The 21,133-nt window shown below is 42.7% G+C and overlaps 1 protein-coding gene across 3 annotated transcripts in view; it reads right to left on the bottom strand.

The window, feature by feature from the left end:
* Window positions 1-19,605, bottom strand: part of LOC139226422 (rab effector Noc2-like) — a 300,066-nt gene extending 280,461 nt beyond the window's left edge. For all 3 annotated transcript variants that reach the window (XM_070857183.1, XM_070857186.1, XM_070857185.1), the window contains exon 1: window positions 19,386-19,605. The gene's annotated coding sequence lies outside the window, so the exon portion shown is untranslated. The remainder of the gene's footprint in view (window positions 1-19,385) is intronic.
* Window positions 19,606-21,133: the final 1,528 nt, after the last annotated feature.

Here is a 21,133-nt window from a genome sequence, read left to right as displayed (position 1 = left end):
GGAACCAATGTCCTAGGGGGGAGTGTTGGCGAGGGGTTAAACTAATATGGCAGGGGGATGGGAACCTATGCAGGGAGAAAGAGGGAAGTAAAATGGGGGCAGAAGCAAAAGATAGAAAGAAGAAAAGTAAAAGTGGAGGGCAGAGAAACCCAAGGCAAAAATCAAAAAGGGCCACATTATAGCAAAATTCTAAAAGGGACAAAGTGTGTTAAAAAGACAAGCCTGAAGGCTCTGTGCCTCAATGCAAGGAGTATGCATAACAAGGTGGATGAATTAACTGCGCAGGCAGTTAACGAATATGATATAATTGGGATTACGGAGACATGGCTCCAGGGTGACCAATGCTGGGAACCCAACATCCAAGGGTATTCAACATTCAGGAAGGAAAAGGAGGTGGGGTAGCGTTGCTGGTTAAAGAGGAAATTAACGCAATAGTAAGGAAGGACAGTAGCTTGGATGATGTGGAATCTGTATGGGTAGAGCTGCGGAATACCAAAGGGCAGAAAACGCTAGTGGGAGTTGTGTACAGACCACCAAACAGTAGTAATGAGGTTGGGGACAGCATCAAACAAGAAATTAGGGATGCGTGCAATAAAAGGTACAGCAGTTACCATGGGCGACTTTAATCTACATATAGATTGGGCTAACCAAACTGGCAGCAATACGATGGAGGAGGATTTCCTGGATTGTATTAGGGATGGTTTTCTAGATCAATATGTCGAGGAACCCAACTAGAGGGCTGGCCATCCTAGACTGGGTGATGTGTAATGAGAAAGGACTAATTAGCAATCTTGTTGTGCGAGGCCCCTTGGGGAAGAGTGACCATAATATGGTAGAATTCTTTATTAAGATGGAGAGTGACACAGTTAATTCAGAGACTAGGGTCCTGAACTTAAGTGAAGGTAACTTCAATGGTATGAGATGTGAATTGGCTAGAATAGACTGGTGAGTGATCCTTAAAGGGTTGATGGTGGATAGGCAATGGCAAACATTTAAATATCACATGGATGAACTTCAACAATTGTGCATCCCTGTCTGGAATAAAAATAAAACGGGGAAGGTGGCTCAACCGTGGCCAACAAGGGAAATTAAGGATAGTATTAAATCCAAGGAAGAGGCATATAAATTGGCCAGAAAAAGCAGCAAATCTGAGGATTGGGAGACACTTAGAATCCAGCAGAGAAGGGCAAAGTGTTTAATTAGGAGGGGGAAAATAGGAGTATGAGAAGAAGCTTGCTGGGAACATAAAAACTGACTGCAAAAGCATCTATGGATATGTGAAGAGAAAAAAATTAGTTAAGACAAACATAGGTCCCTTGCAGGCAGAATCAGGTGAATTTAGAATGGGGAACAGAGAAATGGCAGACCAATTGAACAAATACTTTGGTTCTGTCTTCACGAAGGAAGACACGAATAACCTTCCGGAAATACTAGGGGACCGAGGATCTAGTGAGAAGGAGGAACTGAAGGAAATCCTTATTAGTCAGGAAATTGATGGGATTGAAGGCCGATAAATCCCCAGGGCCTGATAGTCTGCATCCCAGAGTACTTAAGGAAGTGGCCCTAAAAATAGTGGATGCATTGGTGATCATTTTCCAACAGTCTATCGACTCTGGATCAGTTCCTATGGACTGGAGGGTAGCTAATGTAACACTACTTTTTAGAAAAAGGAGGGAGAGAGAAAACAGGGAATTATAGGCTGGTTAGCCTGACATCGGTAGTGGGGAAAATGTTCGAATCAATTATTAAAGATGAAATAGCAGCGCATTTGGAAAGCAGTGACAGGATTGGTCTAAGTCAGCATGGATTTCTGAAAAAGGGAAATCATGCTTGACAAATCTTCTAGAATTTTTTTGAGGATATAACTAGTAGAGTGGACAAGGGAGAGCCAGTGGATGTGGTGTATTTGGACTTTCAAAAAGCTTTTGACACAAGAGATTGTTGTGCAAAATTAAAGCACATGGTATTGGGGGTAATGTATTGACGTGGATAGAGAACTGGTTGGCAGACAGGAAGCAGAGAGTCGGAATAAACGGGTCCTTTTCAGAATGGCAGGCAGTGACTAGTGGGGTGCCGCAGGGTTCAGTGCTGGGAGCCCAGCTATTTACAATACACATCAATGATTTAGATGAAGAAGAAATTAAGTGCAATATCTCCAAGTTTGCAGATGACACTAACCTGGGTGACGGTGTGAACTGTGAGGAGGATGCTAAGAGGTTGCAGGGTGACTTGGACAGGTTAGGTGAGTGTTTCTATGTCTATGTTTCATTGTAGCGTTTCTCGGCTTCTGTCTGAGTCTTTCGCCGGGCGGAGGGTCATGAGCCACCTGGCAAGAACATAAGAAATAGGAACAGGAATAGGCCATTTGGCCCCTCGCACCTGCTCCGCCATTAAATAAGATCATGGCTGATCTGATCATGGACTCAGCTCCAGTGCCCTACTACCCGCTCCCCATAATCCTTTACCCCCTTATCGCTCAAAGATCTGTGTATCTCCGCCTTAAATATATTCAATGACCAAGCCCCCACAGCTCTCTGGGGCAGAGAATTATATAGATTTACAACCCTAAGAAATTTCTCCTCATCTCAGTTTTAAATGGGCAGCCCCTTATTCTAAGACTATGTCCCCTAGTTTTAGTTTCCCCTATGAGTGGAAATATCCTCTCTGCATCCACCTTGTCAAGCCCCCTCATTATCTTATATGTTTCAATAAGATCACCACTCATTCTTCTGAACTCCAATGTGTATAGGCTCAACCTATCCTCATAAATCAACCTCCTCATCTCCAGAATCAACCTAGTGAACCTTCTCGGAACAGCCTCCAATGTAAGTATATCCTTCCTTAAATACAGAGACGAAAACGGCACGCAGTATTCCAGGTGTGGCCTCACCAATACCCTGTACAGTTGTAGCAGGACTTCTCGGCTTTTATACTCTATCCCCCTTGCAATAAAGGCCAACATCCATTTGCCTTCCTGATTACTTGCTGTACCTGCATACTGACTTTTTGTGTTTCATGCACAAGAACCCCCAAGTCTCTGTATTGCAGCACTTTGCCATTTTTCTCCATTTAAATTATAATTTACTTTTCTATTTTTTCTGCCCAAGTGGATAATCTCACATTTTCCCACATTATATTCCCTCTGCCAAATGTTTGCCCACCCACACAGCCTGTCTATATCCCTTTGCAAATTTTGTGTGTCCTCCTCACAATTTGCTTTCCCACCCATCTTTGTACCATGAGCAAACTTGGCTACATTACACTTCATCCAATTCATTAGTATAGATTATAAATAGTTGAGGCTCCAGCACCGATCCCTGCGGCACCCCACTAGTTACAGTTTGCCAACCGGAAAATTCCGCATTTATCCCGACTCTGTTTTCTGTTAGTTAGCAAATCCTCAATCCATGCTAATATATTACCCCCAACCCCGCGAACTTTTATCTTGTGCAGTAACCTCTTACGTGGCACCTTATCGAATGCCTTCTGGAAATCTAAATACACCACATCCACTGGTTCCCCCTTATCCACCCTGCTTGTTACATCCTCAAAAAACTCCAGCAAATTTGTCAAACATGAATTCCCTTTCATAAAACCATGCTGACTCTGCTTGATTGAATCATGCTTTTCCAAATGTCCCGCTACTGCTTCCTTAATAATAGACTCCAGCATTTTCCCAACGACAGATATCCAGATATAAAGGCCATATCCTTTATCCCCCAGCATCCAGCAGTGACCTTGTGGCTGACTCTTAAACAGAACAAAGACAGTGCTCTCACGCAACAAGTGTACGCCATTGATGCTCCCTGGAAATTTTACATTTACTGCCATGATTGTTTGCTTGTGTTCAACAACGAGCTGCACGTTCAGGGAGTAGAACCTCTTTCGGTTCCGGTACACCTCCGGTTTCACTGAAGGTGCTCGCAGGGCAATGTGCACATAGTCTATTGCACCCTGGATCTTGGGGAAGTTTGCTATTCTCAAAAAACCCCAAAGCTCTCTCACTCTGTGCCTCCCTGGTCAATGGAAAGTTAATAAAATCCATCCTGTGCACGTAAAGCACATCAGTTACCTGGCAAATGCAGCGATGTGCAACATATTGAGAGAATCCACATGTCACCAGCTGATGCCTGAAATGAACTGGATGCATAGAAAGAAAGTGCAGCAGTCACCTTCACCTCGACAGGCAGTGCGGTGCCGATGGTGCTGGTAGGTTGCACACCTGCCTTAATAAGCGGACATATCTCAATGATGACCCCTTTTCGGAAGCACTGCATATCAGTCAGGTGCTGGTACAAATAGTGCTCCCTGTAATTTCGTTGAGAGTATGTTCTCGTCCTCCTCAAGAGTCTGCATCTTATTTAATTGAGCACATAGCGCTCTTCAACGAACCTTCTTCCAGCTCTATTCGGCATCATGTAAGTAGTCAGCAATATTGGCAGTGAAAGTACAAGCCCCATTTCTTTTAAAGTACTCAAAAATGTTCAGTTGTCCACAAAAACATTAAAGTCAATGCTATTATCCACAATATAATCAAAATCAAAATCCCTTATTAAACTACTCCAGAAATCATTCAAAATCACTCAAAATAAATTCCAGGCTACTGGCAACTTAACACAGCTACAATTATTTTTTCCAAAGATGGAGGCATAATGCTGGGATAAGCCATGCTAAGTACCTAAAAAATGAGCGGTATGTATCCTCAGCGATAGCGGGCAGTAAAAACGGGCAAATTGGTAAATTTCGCACTGGAGGGGATGTTTCTGCATTTTTGGGGCGGGAAAAGTGGGTGGGCGATCTGTAGCAACGCCGGCGGTAATTGCATGCTGAAATTACCGCTGGCGATATTCGGGTCTTAAACGGGCGGCAATTTTCATTTCATGCATTTTTGGGCAATAAACAGGTGGCCAAAATGGAAATTCTAGCCCTAATTTTGGAAGATGATAACTAATGCATCCACTATCGCTATAGCCACCTTTTTTTAAAAACCCAAGGAGCTAAGCCATCAGGTCCAGGGGATTTATCAGCTTTCAGTCCCATTAATTTCTCCAGTACTATTTTTTTTTTAAACTCATACTAATTTCTTTCAGTTCCTCATTTTCTCACTAGACAGTTGGTTCTCCACTATTTCCGGGAGATTTTGAGTGTCTTCTTCCGTGAAGACAGACATAAAGTATGTGTGTATAATTTCTCTGCCATTTCCTTATTCTCCATTACAATTATAAAGGGACCCGACCCACATTTACATTTGCGAATCTTTTCCTTTTTACATACCTATAGAAGCTTTTACTGTCTGTTGTTATGTCTCTCGCTAGTTTACTCTCAGATTCTATTTTCTCTTTCTTTATCAACTAACCTTGCAACAGTCAATCCAGTCAACTTGGAATTCCGCCATCTAAAAGTCTGTTCATTGGGTCACTTAGTTCTTTAGAGTGCCAAGCATTGACATGCAGGTAAGATTGTAACCAGCTCAGACACTTGAAGACTCCAGAAAGCAAAGGATTGCTCCATGTACTGCTTCAAATGTGCACCCATATGTACACATGCACACACAAAATTGGCCTGCAGAGAAATGCTTTCCTATAGAATGGCACATCCACTACATTGTGCAACAAGTCACAATGCGTACTTTTCAAAGCTTAATTTTAGCTTCTTCACACACACAGGAATGCAGCAATTACACCCTAAAGGTTACATACCTAAAAGGAGAAAAAGTACTAAGGGCAAATACATGACGTATAAATTCATCTACATTCTGGATATTTGAGCAACAGGAATAATAGGGCACATTTTGTCAAGAGGAATAAAGCTGTGTGAAGAAAGTCACACCATCTGTATTTTAACAGTGATGCATGTTTCACAGCTAGAACTTGTATAAGGTAATGTGGAATACGGAAGGAGCAAAGAAAGCTTACCTCATCAGGCACCAGTCTTCATGGCACACTTCCATGCTATTCTTTCCATACAACATTGCACACGTTCCCCATCCCCCATGTTCATACAGTGTCAGCTGTGGCTTAGTGGGTAGCACGCTTGCCTCGGAGTCAGGAGGAAATGGGTTCCAGTCCCACTCCAGGAACTGGAGCACAAAAAATCTAAGCTGAGAGAGCGTGCACTGTCGGAGATACTGTCTTTCGGATAAGACGTTAAACTGAGGCCCCATCTGTTCTCTCAAGTGGACGTAAAAGATCCCATGGCACTATTTTGAAGAAAAGCAGCAGAGTTATCCCTGATGTCCTGGCCAATATTTATCCCTCAATCAACGTAACAAAAACAGAAATTATCTGGTCATCATCACATTGCTGTTTGTGGGAGCTTGCTGTGCGCAAATTGGCTGCTGCATTTCCCACGTTGCAACAGTGACTACACTCCAAAAGTACTTCATTGGCTCTAAAGCGCTTTGAGATGTCCGGTGATCATGAAAGGCGCTATATAAGTGCAAGTCTTTCTTTTTTCATCATTCTTTTCTGAAAGTGCCTATCCTAGTCCTGGGGATTGCTGGCTATGATTTGAGTTCTCATCAATTCTTCATGAGCGAGCCTGGTGTGCAAATATCAGAAAGCTATTGAATACTGGAAGGCAGCATCATTGCTGAAACCGATCCCATTCCTATGGGATGTCTGCACATGCACATTTTCCAGATGTAGTCACTGGATAGTGATAAGGGGCACAAGTTTCCCAGGAGTTGCTCTGTTTTTTTTGGAGCAACTAGATTTTTTTGGAGTAACTTAACAATCGCAATTCTCCCCATTTAATTTGCTCCAGTGTAAGTGAATTAGTTAGGTTTTTTTAAAGTTTTTTTTTCCAAAAGGGGGCGTTACCAGCCACTTACGCCTGTTTTGGCCATTTAAGCAAGTTTAGCCAGCTAAAAGTTACTCCAAACTAATTTAGGCCACATATGTGGCCACTTGCGTCCGCTCAGAAAAACCTTGCAGTGAATTAAGAAATCAGCGCAGGTAGCCAGAGATAGGGAGGGCCGCGGGGGGAGCGGGGGTGCGGAGGGAAGTGAGAGAATTTTGCAAAGCACTAAACACCTTCACAATAACATTAAAGAAGCATAAAAACTATCAATAATAAATGAAAAATAAATCAATTACTAAAAAAATTAAAAGTCCTACCTCACCGACTGCAGTACGCACCAGCAAGCCCTTCGGCCAGGGCTGGGGCGGGAGGATCGCAACAAGCAGGAGAGGCCATTACTCATGCTGGAGACCAGACAGTGTCAGCACGCTGTTCAAAGGCATGAGGCTCCACAGCAGAACCCAATTCAGTCCTCAATCAACACCTGCATTTTTCCAACAAGGATCAGTCCATAATAATCAGGAGTAGGAGCTCTGATTTTTCTCCTATTATAGCCCAAGGATACGGAAGACTTGCGTGGCGCCCTTAGTAACCGAGATCAATTAACACAGCACAGATTGACGATTTAAGCTGGGAGCTTTTTAATCTGTACGAATCAGTACAGGTACAAACAGTACTGTCCACTGACTTACTGAGCCCATCATACTCCTGTGAGCTAAAAAAAAATATTTAGAGGGAATATTTTTCATTGCAAACCTTTCTACTTTACCTCACAGTGTAGAACAAGTTGTAGCTTGGCAGCAGAGGATGCAGGCAATGGGGGTGCGAGCGTGGGAAGGCAGCGGCCGGCCCGTGCAGCAGGCCACTCGGCCCGGGATAGGGGCGGTGTACTTCGGGTCGTCCTTTTGGCCAAGGATAGGGGCGGCGAGCATCGGGAGGCACTGGGAGGGCGAGGAGCTACTGCGCATGCATGCAGAATCCACTGCTCCACTGCGCATGCGCACAGCTGCCAGCACGGTTTTTGGCGCAGGGCTGTCGTTCTGCCCCCCACTCAAACAGAAACGCCGCACCAGGACCCGGGACACACAGAAGAGCTGCCAGAACACGCAGTAACTTTGTTTTTTGGCACCGTTTTGAGCGCACAAAGTCGGCACATCTCGTTAGTGCGCTAGAAAAAGGGGTTGGGCCCAAGGAGTGGGAAGGGACCCCCGGAGGGCTTTCCCCCCCTCCCTGACTCAGGAATGCTGAAACCAATTGTAACGACCCTAGTACAAAAATTGGTTCATTTATTTTGAACCAGAGACATTCTTTAGTGCATGCCTCAGTTCCACACTGGGAAATGCATTGATCTATTGAGTCATCAGCATGTAATAAGGTTTAAAAATTTGATGCAAATTTGGAAAGTTTGATATTTATGCACATATTTTCAGAGTCTGTACATCCACACTTCATACAATCTTACAGCACAGAAGGAGGCTATTCAGCTCATTGTACCTGTGCCGGTTCTTTGAAAGAGATGGCCAACTAGTACCACTCCCCTCCTCTTTCATCACAGCCCTGCAAAGTTTTCTTTTTCAAGTATTTATCCAATTTCCTTTAAAAAGTTACTAATGAATCTGCTTCCACCATCCTTTTGGGCAGCGCATTCCAGATCATAACAACTGGTTCTTTTGTCAATTTTCTTAAATCAGTGTCCTCTGGTTACCGATCCTCCTGCCAGTGGAAATAGTTTCTCCAAACCCTTCATAATTTTGAGCATCTCTATTCAATTTTCCCTTAACTGTCTCTGCTTTAAAAGGAGAACAATCCCAGTTTCTCTAGATTCTCCATGTAACTGAAGTCCCCCATCCCCAATACCATTCTAATAAATCTCCTCCGGACCCTCTCCAAGGCCTTGACATCCTTTCTAAAGTGTTGGACACAATAGTCCAACTGAGGCCTAACACCAGTGATTTACAGAAAGTTTACTATAAACTTACTTCCTTGTATAAAATAAATAATTTCACAATATAGCTGAGTATTTTAATTTCCTTTAGCAAAAATAGCTTGTGCATTCTATAACACATATGTGGAATGAGGATGGAACGATAAAATGCCCCCCTCATACCCCATAACGGGTGCGCCTATGTTGTACTCTAGCATTTAGACAAGGCAATGTCTGAGCAAATGGCCAGGTAACAGGATTGGAGATTGAGGGGAAGGGAGGGGAGAAAGGAAGATGACAGGATACTTTTAGAAGTTCTACGTACAGGTCATTAGTAAAACAGCTAACTAAAAATACAGTATCCATTTTCATGATGTTCTTAAATCAACAAAATATCTCTATATTGGAACTATATTTTTAACGATACTGATTTTTTTTTAAACAAACAAACAAACTATAATTCTATGGATCAAACTGCATAGGTATGGTTGTTCATCATCAACTATTTCCCCTGGGAGGATAGACGCACCGTCAGTATTCTGGATCAGGCTAACATCCCCAGCATCAAAGCACTGACCACACTCGACCAGCTCCGTTCGGCGGGCCACACTGTCCACATGCCTGATGCGGCACTCCCAAAGCAAGGCTCTACTCGGAACTCCTAAACGGCAGGCGATCCCCAGGTGGGCAGAGGAAATGTTTCAAGGACACCCTCAAAGCCTCCTTGATAAAGTGCAACATCCCCACCGACACAATCGCTGGCCAGGTGGAGGAGCAGCATCCGGGCGGGCGCTGAGCACCTTGAGTCTCGTCGCCGAGAGCATGCAGAAATCAAGTGCAACAGAAGCAGCGAGCGGCAAACCAGACTCCTAACCCACCCTTTCCTCCAACAACTGTCTGTCCCACTTGTGATAGAGACTGTAATTCCTGTATTGGATTGTACAGGCACCTGAGAACTCACTTTTAGATGATGATTTCTAGTCCTTCCTAACTAAAGGCCCAAATTTTCCCAGGAGTTGCTCGGTTTTTTCTGGAGCAACTTGATTTTTCTGGAGTATCTTAAAAATCCCCATTCTGCACATTTAATTTGCGCCAGTGTAAGTGAGTTAGGATTTTTTTTAAGTTTCATTTTTTTTGCAAAGGGGGGGGCGTTACCTACACTTGTTTTGGCCATTTAAGCCAGTTTGGACAGCTAATAGTTGCTCCAAACTAACTTAGGCCAGCGTATGTGGCCACTTGTGGCCGCACAGAAAACTTTGCGGAGAATTAAGAAATCAGTGCAGGTAGCCAGAGATTGGTGGGGGGGAGGAGAGAGGACCTTGCAAAGCACTAAACACCTTAACAACTAATACAGATCTTGTACTGTAACTTTTGCATAATTTACACATTCCACTATATAAGGCTTCATATAAATGATATTAAAAAGTGCATATTTTATCAGAAGACAAAGGGTTTCCTAAAACCATTTATGAATCAATTATTAGTGTAATCTGTTATTCATTATTTTAATAATTCTACCTGTACTGTGAAATTGGAAAACAAAATACACAGTACAAGAATAGGAAATCAAGTTATATTGAAGCACAGTCAATCCTTGAGGCTAAATTTACATCCAAGGAATTCTTGTCAGTAAAGCCACTCTGTTCTGTCCGAGGTAACCTTTAAATGTAATCGCTCAGCTTGGGTTGGCTTTAAAATCCACAAATCTGAATTTCTGCAGTTTATTATATGGTTTGCAGTTGAATTTTGATGGTGCTGACTGCCTTTCTTACTGCTCTTATCAGCAGTCAGTCGAATAAAATATTCTCTTTTCTAATTCGAGCAGCTTGTTCTTTTTCTAAATCATTTAAAGAAACTCTCCTCCTCCACCTCCCCCCACCCCCGATCAAAACTCTATCTCTCTCCTCCCCCCACCGCTCCCTGCACCAATCTGTTTCTTGTAGCCTTCAGCACGGGAAGGCACCGGCTGGCCTGTGCAGCAGGCCACTCGGCCCGGGATCGGGAATGCATTGGGTCCCACGCTGCATGCACGCATCATTCATCATCATCATCATCATGGGAGGAACTACTGCGCATGCGCGAACACTCTACTGCGCATGCGGACAGCTGCCGGCACTCTTAAGCGCAGGGCCCTAGCTCCGCCCCCCATTGTGATTGCCACGCCACACCAAGCCACTAGGACGGTCCACAGTGCGGGGAGAATACGGTGATATATTTTTGGCCCCGTTTTGAGAGCAGAAAGTCGGCGCACCTCAGGTAAGTGCGCCAAAAAAAACGGAGGGCTAAATTTGGGCCCCATGAGTGGGATTATTATGCAATCCTTTGAAGACGCAGTTATAGTTAAATTCCATTGTTTTAGCTGTAGACTGCCAAAAATGTTAAAAGATAGGCAACATGCACACAAAACCGTCACTGAATCTAAATGATTTATACCAAGACTGAAAGAGAAATATTTTTGTTGGCACATCCCTCAGCTGGAATGAATTGCAGTTCCTTTGTTTAAAACAGAAATGATCATCGAGGCATATCAAAGGGTCATTTTATTTTTTTATATCAACCATTGGAAACACTAGAATCATTTGAATTGAAATTTGTTCTATAGGTAATTTATTATTCTCTCAGCAAAACCTTCACTGTAAACGAACAATTAGCTGCTTCTAGTTACGTTATTTTTGTATAATGCAATTGCAAACATGAATAGTTTTTAAAATATATTTAGTTGCCCTACTGGAAATGGAGACAATCTGTACCACTTTGTTTCCGCTCCAAGATTTCCAACAAAATACAACGATCAGTACCTTCATCAAGCATGTCTCCAAGCTGTTTTGGTCGAGTGCAAATAATCTGTATTTTACTCCTCAGAAGAAAACCAAATCTACCAGTCCAAGAATGTATACCTGTACATTACACTACTACCCACAAATGATATGGGACATATCAAATTCAGAAATAAAATGCTATATTTATACAGATGTCTAATACTAATTATTACTCACTGTAAAATGTAATCTAATATAACTTAAGCCAGCATAACTAACTATTTTAAACAAACCACTTGATCTTTGCTTAGCTTTATGTAGGCATCATATCCTGCAGATAATGTCACAATAATGCTAATCCATCGAAAGATCATTACTTAAATGCCTATCATTGTTTAAGAAACTACAGAACTAAAAGTTGTTCATACTGCCAGTGTCAACATTATATAGAAATTGCCATACAGTACCAATAAATAGTCCTGTGATCCTTCCTGCGGATAACACATGAAGCACACACAAATCAGCAATATGACTACACAGACTTAGTCAGTGACCTTTCATGCACAGTAATTTTCAATAGATGAAAAAGGTACACATCTCATGGGAAGAGGCATTCAAAGTATAACCAAAAAGCCAAAGAATTCTATATTAAATATTAAAAGTAACAATTATATCCATCATCTCTGCTTTTAAGATTTCCTGTGCTTTGTATCAACTCTCCAGCCCAATCCAACTCTCCAGGCTTCTGTCAATGCTGTTCTGTGAACAACCCCTTGGGAGATGTACAAGAGCAGCACCAGTTCACTTAAACCTCGGTTTGTTTTTTTGTCCATCTCTCCCCTTTAATTCCTTCGGGGGAAGTATTTTATCCCTGTCTGCTGCCCCCAATATCCCAGCTGAGAGCAGGGCTCATCATGTCCAGAACTACGAGAATAAATCCCAGATATACACACTGTGCTTGCACCGTCCACACAAAACAAAATGTTTAACGTTCGCCCACTGTGCAATAGCTGTTCTCCTCCCGTCCACCCCACCTATTATTTTTTTCTTAAAATTCTTATCGTTGAAGGTTAGATTTCTGCGATGGTCTAACACTACTGAATTTCAGCGACATAGGTGAGATTTTACAGTGGTAGAGAAAATGTTTCCACTTGTGGGGGCAGTCCAAAATCAGGGTCATAAATGTAAAAGGTAGTCACCAATAAATCTAATGGGGAATTCCAGAGGAACTTACTAACTCAGAGAGTAGGTTGAGGCAACTAGCATTGTTGCATTTAAGGGGAAGCTAGATAAACGCATGAGGGAGAAAGGAATAGAATGTTATGATAATAGTATTATTTGAAGAAGGGGAGGAGGCTCATGTGGAGCATAAACACCGGCATGGACCAGTTGGGCCAATGGCGTGTTTTGGTACTGTAAATTCTATGTAATCATTATGCATCTCAATTATAGACGCGATTATACAGATAGATGGGAATACAAGCCAGAAATTCCAGATGTCAGGAGACATCATTTTTGTTCACTAAAAAGATTTAAAGCCACCAAAGCAATTCTGTTTGAATTTTAAAATCAATTCAATATTGAATGGCTTTAAAACACACACACACACCAGATATCATCTTGGTAAAAAGATTATATTTTCCAGAAGATACTTAAAGACAATAGGGGCCAGTGAGAAAGTCCCAAATCAGAGTTATATCTTTGGCTAAAAGCATCTCCTTTAAAAGGTGTGAAGTTCCTAGTGGGAAATGATTCCTGTGATAGCATGGAGCAGAAACTTCCCACAGACTTAGAGAAATTTCCCCAATTTCAAAGATTCATATAACAACTTAAACAATTTTAAACAGTCCTTCATTGGAAATGATGTTGAGGCTCCACTCACATTCAACATTCAGTACAAATAGACCATTGGCATCAAATTGATTTACATCAATAAGAGCCCAGAAAAAATTGCAGATCACTACAATCGTTGCATGTTACTTAACTATATTACTTTTAAAATTTACTTAGCAAATGACTTCTGGGGAAAGACATAGCAATTGAAGTGGAATCATTGGATGATCACACTAATGGAGCACAAAACGTTATTGTTAAAAGTTACGTGTAATCTCCAACGCTGGAGGAAATTGTTTGGTAGTTGATGGCTATAGTGACCAACAATATTGTTAACTTTTTACTGTTACATTTCTACTGGCGCTCCCCCCACCCTCCTATCACCATCACCTGTCATCAATTTAATTAAAGTGCTGCACCCCAACCAGTTTAACAATAGTTGGTTTCACTATTTTTGAGTCTCTTGTAAATATTTTTCATTTTAGTATGTGTGTATAATACACATTCCTCACTACTGGACAATTTTTGGAAAGGGTGCATCTTATACTGGAAGTTTTACATACAACTACACTAACTTATAAGTGAAGACATACAATTAATGGCAGCTATTATATTTTTTTAAAAGACAAAAACTATACAAATCACAACTATACTCACACATATATACATTATTCCATTCAATCCAAAAGGCTTCAGAAGCATCTGTAAATTTGTAACTGAGCTGTTTCAATATTTAATACCCCTCTGACAATACATAGAAACATAGAAAATAGGTGCAGGAGTAGGCCATTCAGCCCTTCGAGCCTGCACCACCATTCAATAAGATCATGGCTGATCATTCCCTCAGTACCCCTTTCCTGCTTTCTCTCCATACCCCTTGATCCCTTTAGCCATAAGGGCCATATCTAACTCACTCTTGAATATATCCAATGAACTGGCGTCAACAACTCTCTGCGGTAGGGAATTCCACAGGTTAACAACTCTCCGAGTGAAGACGTTTCTCCTCATCTCAGTCCTAAATGGCCTACCCCTTATCCTAAGATTCTGTCCCCTGGCTCTGGACTTCCCCAACATCGGGAACATTCTTCCCGCATCTAATCTGTCCAGTCCCGTCAGAATCTTGTAAGTTTCTATGAGATCCCTTCTCATCCTTCTAAACTCCAATGTATAAAGGCCCAGTTGATCCAGTTTTTCCTCATATGTCAGTCCCGCCATCCCGGGAATCAGTCTGGTGAACCTTTGCTGCACTCCCTCAATAGCAAGAACGTCCTTCCTCAGATTACGAGACCAAAACTGAACACAATATTCCAGGTGAGGGCTCACCAAGACCCTGTACAACTGCAGTAAGACCTCCCTGCTCCTATACTCAAATCCCCTAGCTATGAAGGCCAACATACCATTTGCCTTCTTCACCACGTGCTGTACCTGCATGCCAACTTTCAATGACTGATGAACCATGACCCCCAGGTCTCGTTGCACCTCCCCCTTTCCTAAATCTGCCGCCATTCAGATAATATTCTGCCTTCGTGTTTTTACCCCCAAAGTGGATAACCTTACATTTATCCACATTATACTGCATCTGCCATGCATTTGCCCACTCACCTCACCTGTCCAAGTCACCCTGCAGCCTTTTAGCATCCTCCTCACAGCTCACACTGCCACCCAGTTTAGTGTCATCTGAAAACTTGGAGATATTACACTCAATTCCTTCATCTAAATCATTAATATATATTGTAAATAGCTGGGGTCCCAGCACTGAGCCCTGAGGCACCCCACTAGTTACAGCCTGCCATTCTGAAAAGGACCCGGTTATCCTGACTCTCTGCTTCCTGTCTGCCAACCAGCTCTCTAAGTCAGTACATTACCCCCATTTGATTCTGCACACCAATCTCTTGTGTGGGACCTTGTCAAAAGCCTTTTGAAAGTCCAAATACACCACAGCCACTGGTTCTCCCTTGCCCATTCTACTAGTCACATCCTCAAAAAATTCCAGAAGATTTGTCAAGCATGGTTTCCCTTTAATAAATCATTGCTGACTTGGACCGATCCTGTCACTGCTTTTTGCGCTGCTATTTCATCTTTAAAATTGATTCCAACATTTTCCCCACTACTGATGTCAGGCTAACCAGCCTATAATTCCCCGTTTTATCTCTCCCTTCTTTTTTAAACAGTGGTGTTACATCAGCTACCCTCCAGTCCATAGGAACTGATCCAGAGTCAATAAGACTATTGGAAAATGATCACCAATGCATCCACTATTTCTATGACGACTTCCTTAATTACATCAGGCCCCGGGGATTTATCGGCCTTCAATCCCGTCAATTTCCCTAACAGAATTTCCCGCTTTATAAGGATATCCTTCAGTTCCTCCTTCTCACTAGACCCTCGGTCCCCTAGAATTTCCGGAAGGTTATTTGTGTCTTCCTTTCTGAAAACAGAACCAAAGTATTTGTTTAACTGGTCCACCATTTCTTTGTTCCCCATTATAAATTCATCTGATTCTGACTGCAAGGGACCTACGATTGTTTTCACTAATCTTTTTCTCTTCACATATCTATAGAAGCTTTTGCAGTCAGTTTTTATGTTCCCAGCAAGCTTCCTCTCATACTCTAATTTCCCCCTCCTAATTAAACCCTTTGTCCTCCTCTGCTGTATTACAAAATTCTCCCAGTCCTCAGGTTTGCTGCTTTTTCTGGCCAATTTATATGCCTCTTCCTTGGATTTAACATTATCCTTAATTTCCCTTGTTAGCCACGGTTGAGCCACCTTCCCCGTTTTATTTTTACTCCAGACAGGGATGTACAATTGTTGAAGTTCATCCATGTGATCTTTAAATGTTTGCCATTGCCTATCCACCGTCAACCCTTTAAATATCACTTGGCAATACCCTCACAGTAAATTGTGTTTAATGTCCACAAAATTTGTGACATATATTCTTCTATTGGTCACTACGCTTATCCTAAAAGAGAGCAAACAGGCCAAAAATATACACCAATATTTCTCTTGTTCAGATAGCTTGAAAGTAAAATCACATGAACTCACCCTGCCTCTACTGCTTATCTGCCCAATCTATTTTGACATCACTTACAATCTTCTACAGTTGAGTGTTTTTTACCCTCTAGAAATGTTGGTGTTCATTAGCCGAGCCGCAGACTATAAGAGCAGGGAGGTTATGCTTAAATTGTATAAAACACTAGATCGGCCACAGCTAGAGTACTGCGTGCAGTTCTGGTCAGCACATTACAGGAAAGATGTGATTGCACTAGAGAGGGTACAGAGGAATTTACAAGGATGTTGCCTGGACTGGAGAATTTTAGCTACGAGGAAAGATTGGATAGGCTGGGTTTGTTTTCTTTGGAACAGAGGAGGCTGAGGGGAGACTTAATTGACGTGTACAAAATTGTGTATAAAATTATCAGGGGCCTGGATAGAGTGGATAGGAAGGACCTATTTCCCATAGTAGAGAGACCAATAACTAGGGGGCATAAAGGAGGAGGATTAGAGGGGATTTGAGGAGAATTTTTTTCACCCAGAAGGTGATGGGGGTGTGGAACTCACTGCCTGTAAGGATGGTAGAGGCAGAAACCCTCATATCATTTAAAAAGTACTTGGATATGCACTTGAAGTGCTGTAACCTACAAGGCTGGACCAAGAGCTGGAAAGTGGGATTAGGCTGAATAGCTGTCGGTCAGCTGGCTCGGACACGATGGGCCGAATGGCCTACTTCTGTGCTGTAAATTTCTATGGTTCAAGTTTAGATCATTCATTATATGAGACATACGGGCAATGGTCCCAACACTGATTCATGGAACTCATGACTATTTACACCCTCCAGTTCAAGAAAAAAACACTACTCTTCATTTTCTGTCCTTTAAGCAACTTCCTATTCACACTTCTATCCACACTATCCCATTCCCTTTAGTACCATGTGCGATCATTTTAGTAGCAAGCCTCCCATGCAGCACCACTGTGAATGCTCATGGTCTCCTATTCAAACTCATTCTATCCCTTGATTTGAGTGCAACTCACTTTCTCCTTCAGTCGTTCCTTCCTCCTACAGTCTTCATGCTTTTAAAACTTAAATTTAGTTTCCTAATCACAGTTTCCTAATTTATCTTGTTAATAACTTGCCATATGGGATTTGGCCATTCAACTTTATTTCCCAATAATTAAAAAGCACAATAACAAATAACACAAGAACGACAAGATACAGAAGCACAACTAAAAGGTTACTTCACAACAGAAATTGCACTTCCCCATAGAATTGCTGAACTATGTAATAAATATGATTGGTGAAACAATATATAAAACACCCAGTTAAATGCTCATCATATTAGACACTCATTTAGGCAACAAAACTGTGTGCCAGTTAATTATTTATTCTCATTCTATATACATATTATATCACCTCTCAATGGTTGGGTGACCATAAACAGGACCACTGGATTATGGTGAATTTAGTCAATTCTGTTAAAACACGAGGTTTGATATTTTGAGGATTGCATACCCCGATTCTGTTCATTTTTCCATAAGAAAAAAAATCAGTGATCTTCCACCCATTATGTCTATGATTGCAGCAGGACCATCCCAAAAGCAGCAGAAACCATATACTTACCCTAAAGGAAAAAGGAAGGGGCAGGAATCCTGTGCTGCTCTTGCAGCATTAATTCAAGACCAACACCAGAGTCATTTATTCCAGGCATTGACCACATTTTGGGGAATTTTTGTTTTACAAACATTCTTGTTGGGCTAATATTCAGGTGACTCAGGAAGCTTTGGTGCAGCTGCTTGGATCTTTGAAATGGTAACAAATACGATTGCGTTCATGTTACTCTTTCCTAGAACTGACAGGAATCTAACCATGGACCTTGCTATCAAGTGGCATCTCCTTGGCAATGATAAACACTAGCTTTGACTTAGAAACATGGTCTGTTTTGACACATATCACAGCTTTATATATTGACATGGGTTTACAATCTGGGTTGCTGTGGACAGCAGAAGTCACTCCTAAATGTTCCTCCCATGTTGATAACTGCTGAGTGGCTGTTGAAAGGTCAGAATTCAATTTCCGAAGAAAATTTCTAAACTTTAAAATTATCGTCCTTGTTTTCAAATCCCTCCATGGCCTCGCCCCCTCCCTTTCTCAGTAATCTCCTGCAGTCCCATAACAACCCGCCGCCGCCGCCCCAGCAAGATATCTGTGCTCCTCCAATTCTGTCCTCTTGAGCATTCCCGATTTTAATCGGAGGTACCTTCAGCTGTCTTGGCCCCAAGCTCTGGAATTCCCTCCCAAAACCTATCCATCTCACTTTTCTCCTTTAAGCCGCTCCTTAAAGCCTACCTCTTTGGCTATGCTTTTGTCATCTGCCATAATTTCTCCTCATGTGGCTCGGTGTCAAATTTTGTTTTATGACACTCCTGTGAAGTGCCTTGGGACCATGTTAAAGGTGCTACATAAATACAAGTTGCTGTTGTTGGACGAGAAGGGTTCTTACAAACCAAGGCAAAAGGGTCCGGAAATGCAAATATTGAACTTGGCAATCCCCATGTAAACACATGTGGAGAAGTCTAAAATCACAGTGTGGGGGGCAGCGGAGGCCACGACATACATGTTTGCGCGTTCCCCTTTACTCAGGGACGACAGGAAAGCGTCCAATCCGCCTGTCTGCAGGTTATCAAAATGGAAAAGACTTAAGTTTTCTCCCGAATGGTTCATAAACTGCAGGATATGGGAATTACAGAGAGAATGAGACAGAGCAAGTTTATGCAGCGAGGGATTCACAGCGAGAAAACAAGAGCTCCCGAAAACTCTTTTGGATTCAACTCCCCCTGTAAAAAGTGTCTTATTATTGTGAACCAGACAAAAGCAATTGAATTATTGGCAGGCCTCAGCTCGCAGAGACTCCTTGCTGGGGCTTTCAGCAGCGCCTCAGCTCGACCTTTTCGCACCGAACCGCTCAGAAACGGCATTAAAACAGAAGAAATAGGAGCAGGAGTGGGCCATTCGGCCCGTCGAGCCTGCTCCGCCAACCTCCACACTCTGCAGCAAAAAATAAATCTGCACTTACCAGGAAAAGGGGAGTTTGTGCACCGGCGGGCGCGGCGCGACACGTCTCCTTCACTGACACCGCGCAGCCCCGGGGAGGGGTTGAGTTGGTTGCCGGAGATCAGTTGAGGGGGAAACAGACAAATAACTGCTTTTAAACTCGGTGTGTTTTTTTTTATATAAAGTGTCTGTGAGAGACTCTTGCACCGACCGAGCTGACTGCCAGCTCGCCACTCCCGCATTTAGCTCGCGAGCCTTTTTTGGTGGCCACCCCGAAACTTTTCAAGCTCCAAAGAATTAGCTGAGGGCGCAGTGTATTCATAATTTGTATCCTATTTAATTTAATAAAAACATAAAGTGACAGATGGACGGCCAGATTTCTCTCGCCTTTAAGCAGTAACATTTCCGTTAACGGTTAAGTGTTTTTTTTGGACTGAAGGTTATTATATTTTTTAAAGCGGAATTATGTTTTACGTCAATGCATTGTTGTGTTTGGAAATGTTGACATCAACGTGAATCATTAAAAAATCCAATATTCAAATGCTAATACTAGTGCCAGGTGCGTTACAGATATCGGTATATGCACCGATATAAAACATATTTGCAAGCCACTAGTTTTGCATTTAGTTCATTATTTGCCCTAATTTGAAAACTTTGCAAAGTTTTTCAGGATCGCATTCCCTGTGCCTCGCGCGCCATCTGGTGACAGGTGTGTCAAAGAGTTCCGCCGCCGCTTCCTCCCATTGGTCTGTTAAAGCATCGGCGCTGCCTCCCATTGATCCTTTAAGCCATCAGCGCTTCCTCCCATTGGTCCTTTAAGCCATCAGCGCTTCCTCCCATTGGCCCTTAAGCCATCAGCGCTTCCTCCTATTGGTCCTTCAATCCATCGGTTGAACTGGGGCTAACGTACACTGCAGGTGCTTCAAACTTACCTAGGGTCAGATGGTACATTACACAGGATGACACACAGCTCGAGGTGCATTACCAGGTAGTTACACATCCAGTAGTTCAAATATTGTTAAACTATCTGCAGGGAAGAAACATAAAGACCAAAAACTTAAGCAAAATTCATTTGGCACATCAACTTCATTTGACCAATGCTGTGAAGGCCTGATTCTGTGTGGGGAATGCAGTTTGAAGAAATTAACCTACAATCTTCTCGCCCACATCATCATCATCATCTTAGGCGGTCCCTCGAATGAGGATGACTTGCTTCTACACCAAAAGGGCACAGATGTTTCAATGAAGGACCGATATTCCAGTCCTGAACTCCAATTGAAGGGATGGAAGTTGCCTGTGCGTGGCCGTTGCACATCAGTCACCACACAGGCTTGACAGATCAAGCCTTTATCCAGTGGGAAGGGTTAACCAGGACGACTGGAGACCTGCTCTGCTGCACAGACCTAGTGCGCACACATATCGCAGTGTGGGCTGGCCCGTGCTGCCCCTGGGCCCTCAGCTCTTCTGGCCCCCTTACACTCATTTGCCGCATCTCCACCACGATCTCTCGCCACTCCTCCGCCACAAACATTCACACCGCCGCCACGATCTCACACCGCTCCTCCGCCACAAACATTCGCTGCACCTCCTCCACGATCTCTTGCCGCTCATCCGTCCTGACCCTCCCGTCGATGTTCCTGCCCACGCTCCAAACAGCAAACTGGGTTTTACCCTCGAACTGATGTGTGGGAAACACTTCCTCGAAAAGCTCAGCCAATGAACTTTTGAAAATCATGTCACGATGTTGGACAGCTTTCTTGCTCTTTTCAT

This window comes from Pristiophorus japonicus, chromosome 16 (genome assembly GCF_044704955.1).
Source record: "Pristiophorus japonicus isolate sPriJap1 chromosome 16, sPriJap1.hap1, whole genome shotgun sequence".
Taxonomy (NCBI): Eukaryota; Metazoa; Chordata; class Chondrichthyes; family Pristiophoridae; genus Pristiophorus; species Pristiophorus japonicus.
Note: the sequence above shows the minus strand (reverse complement) of the source record. Positions and strands in the feature narration are given on the sequence as shown.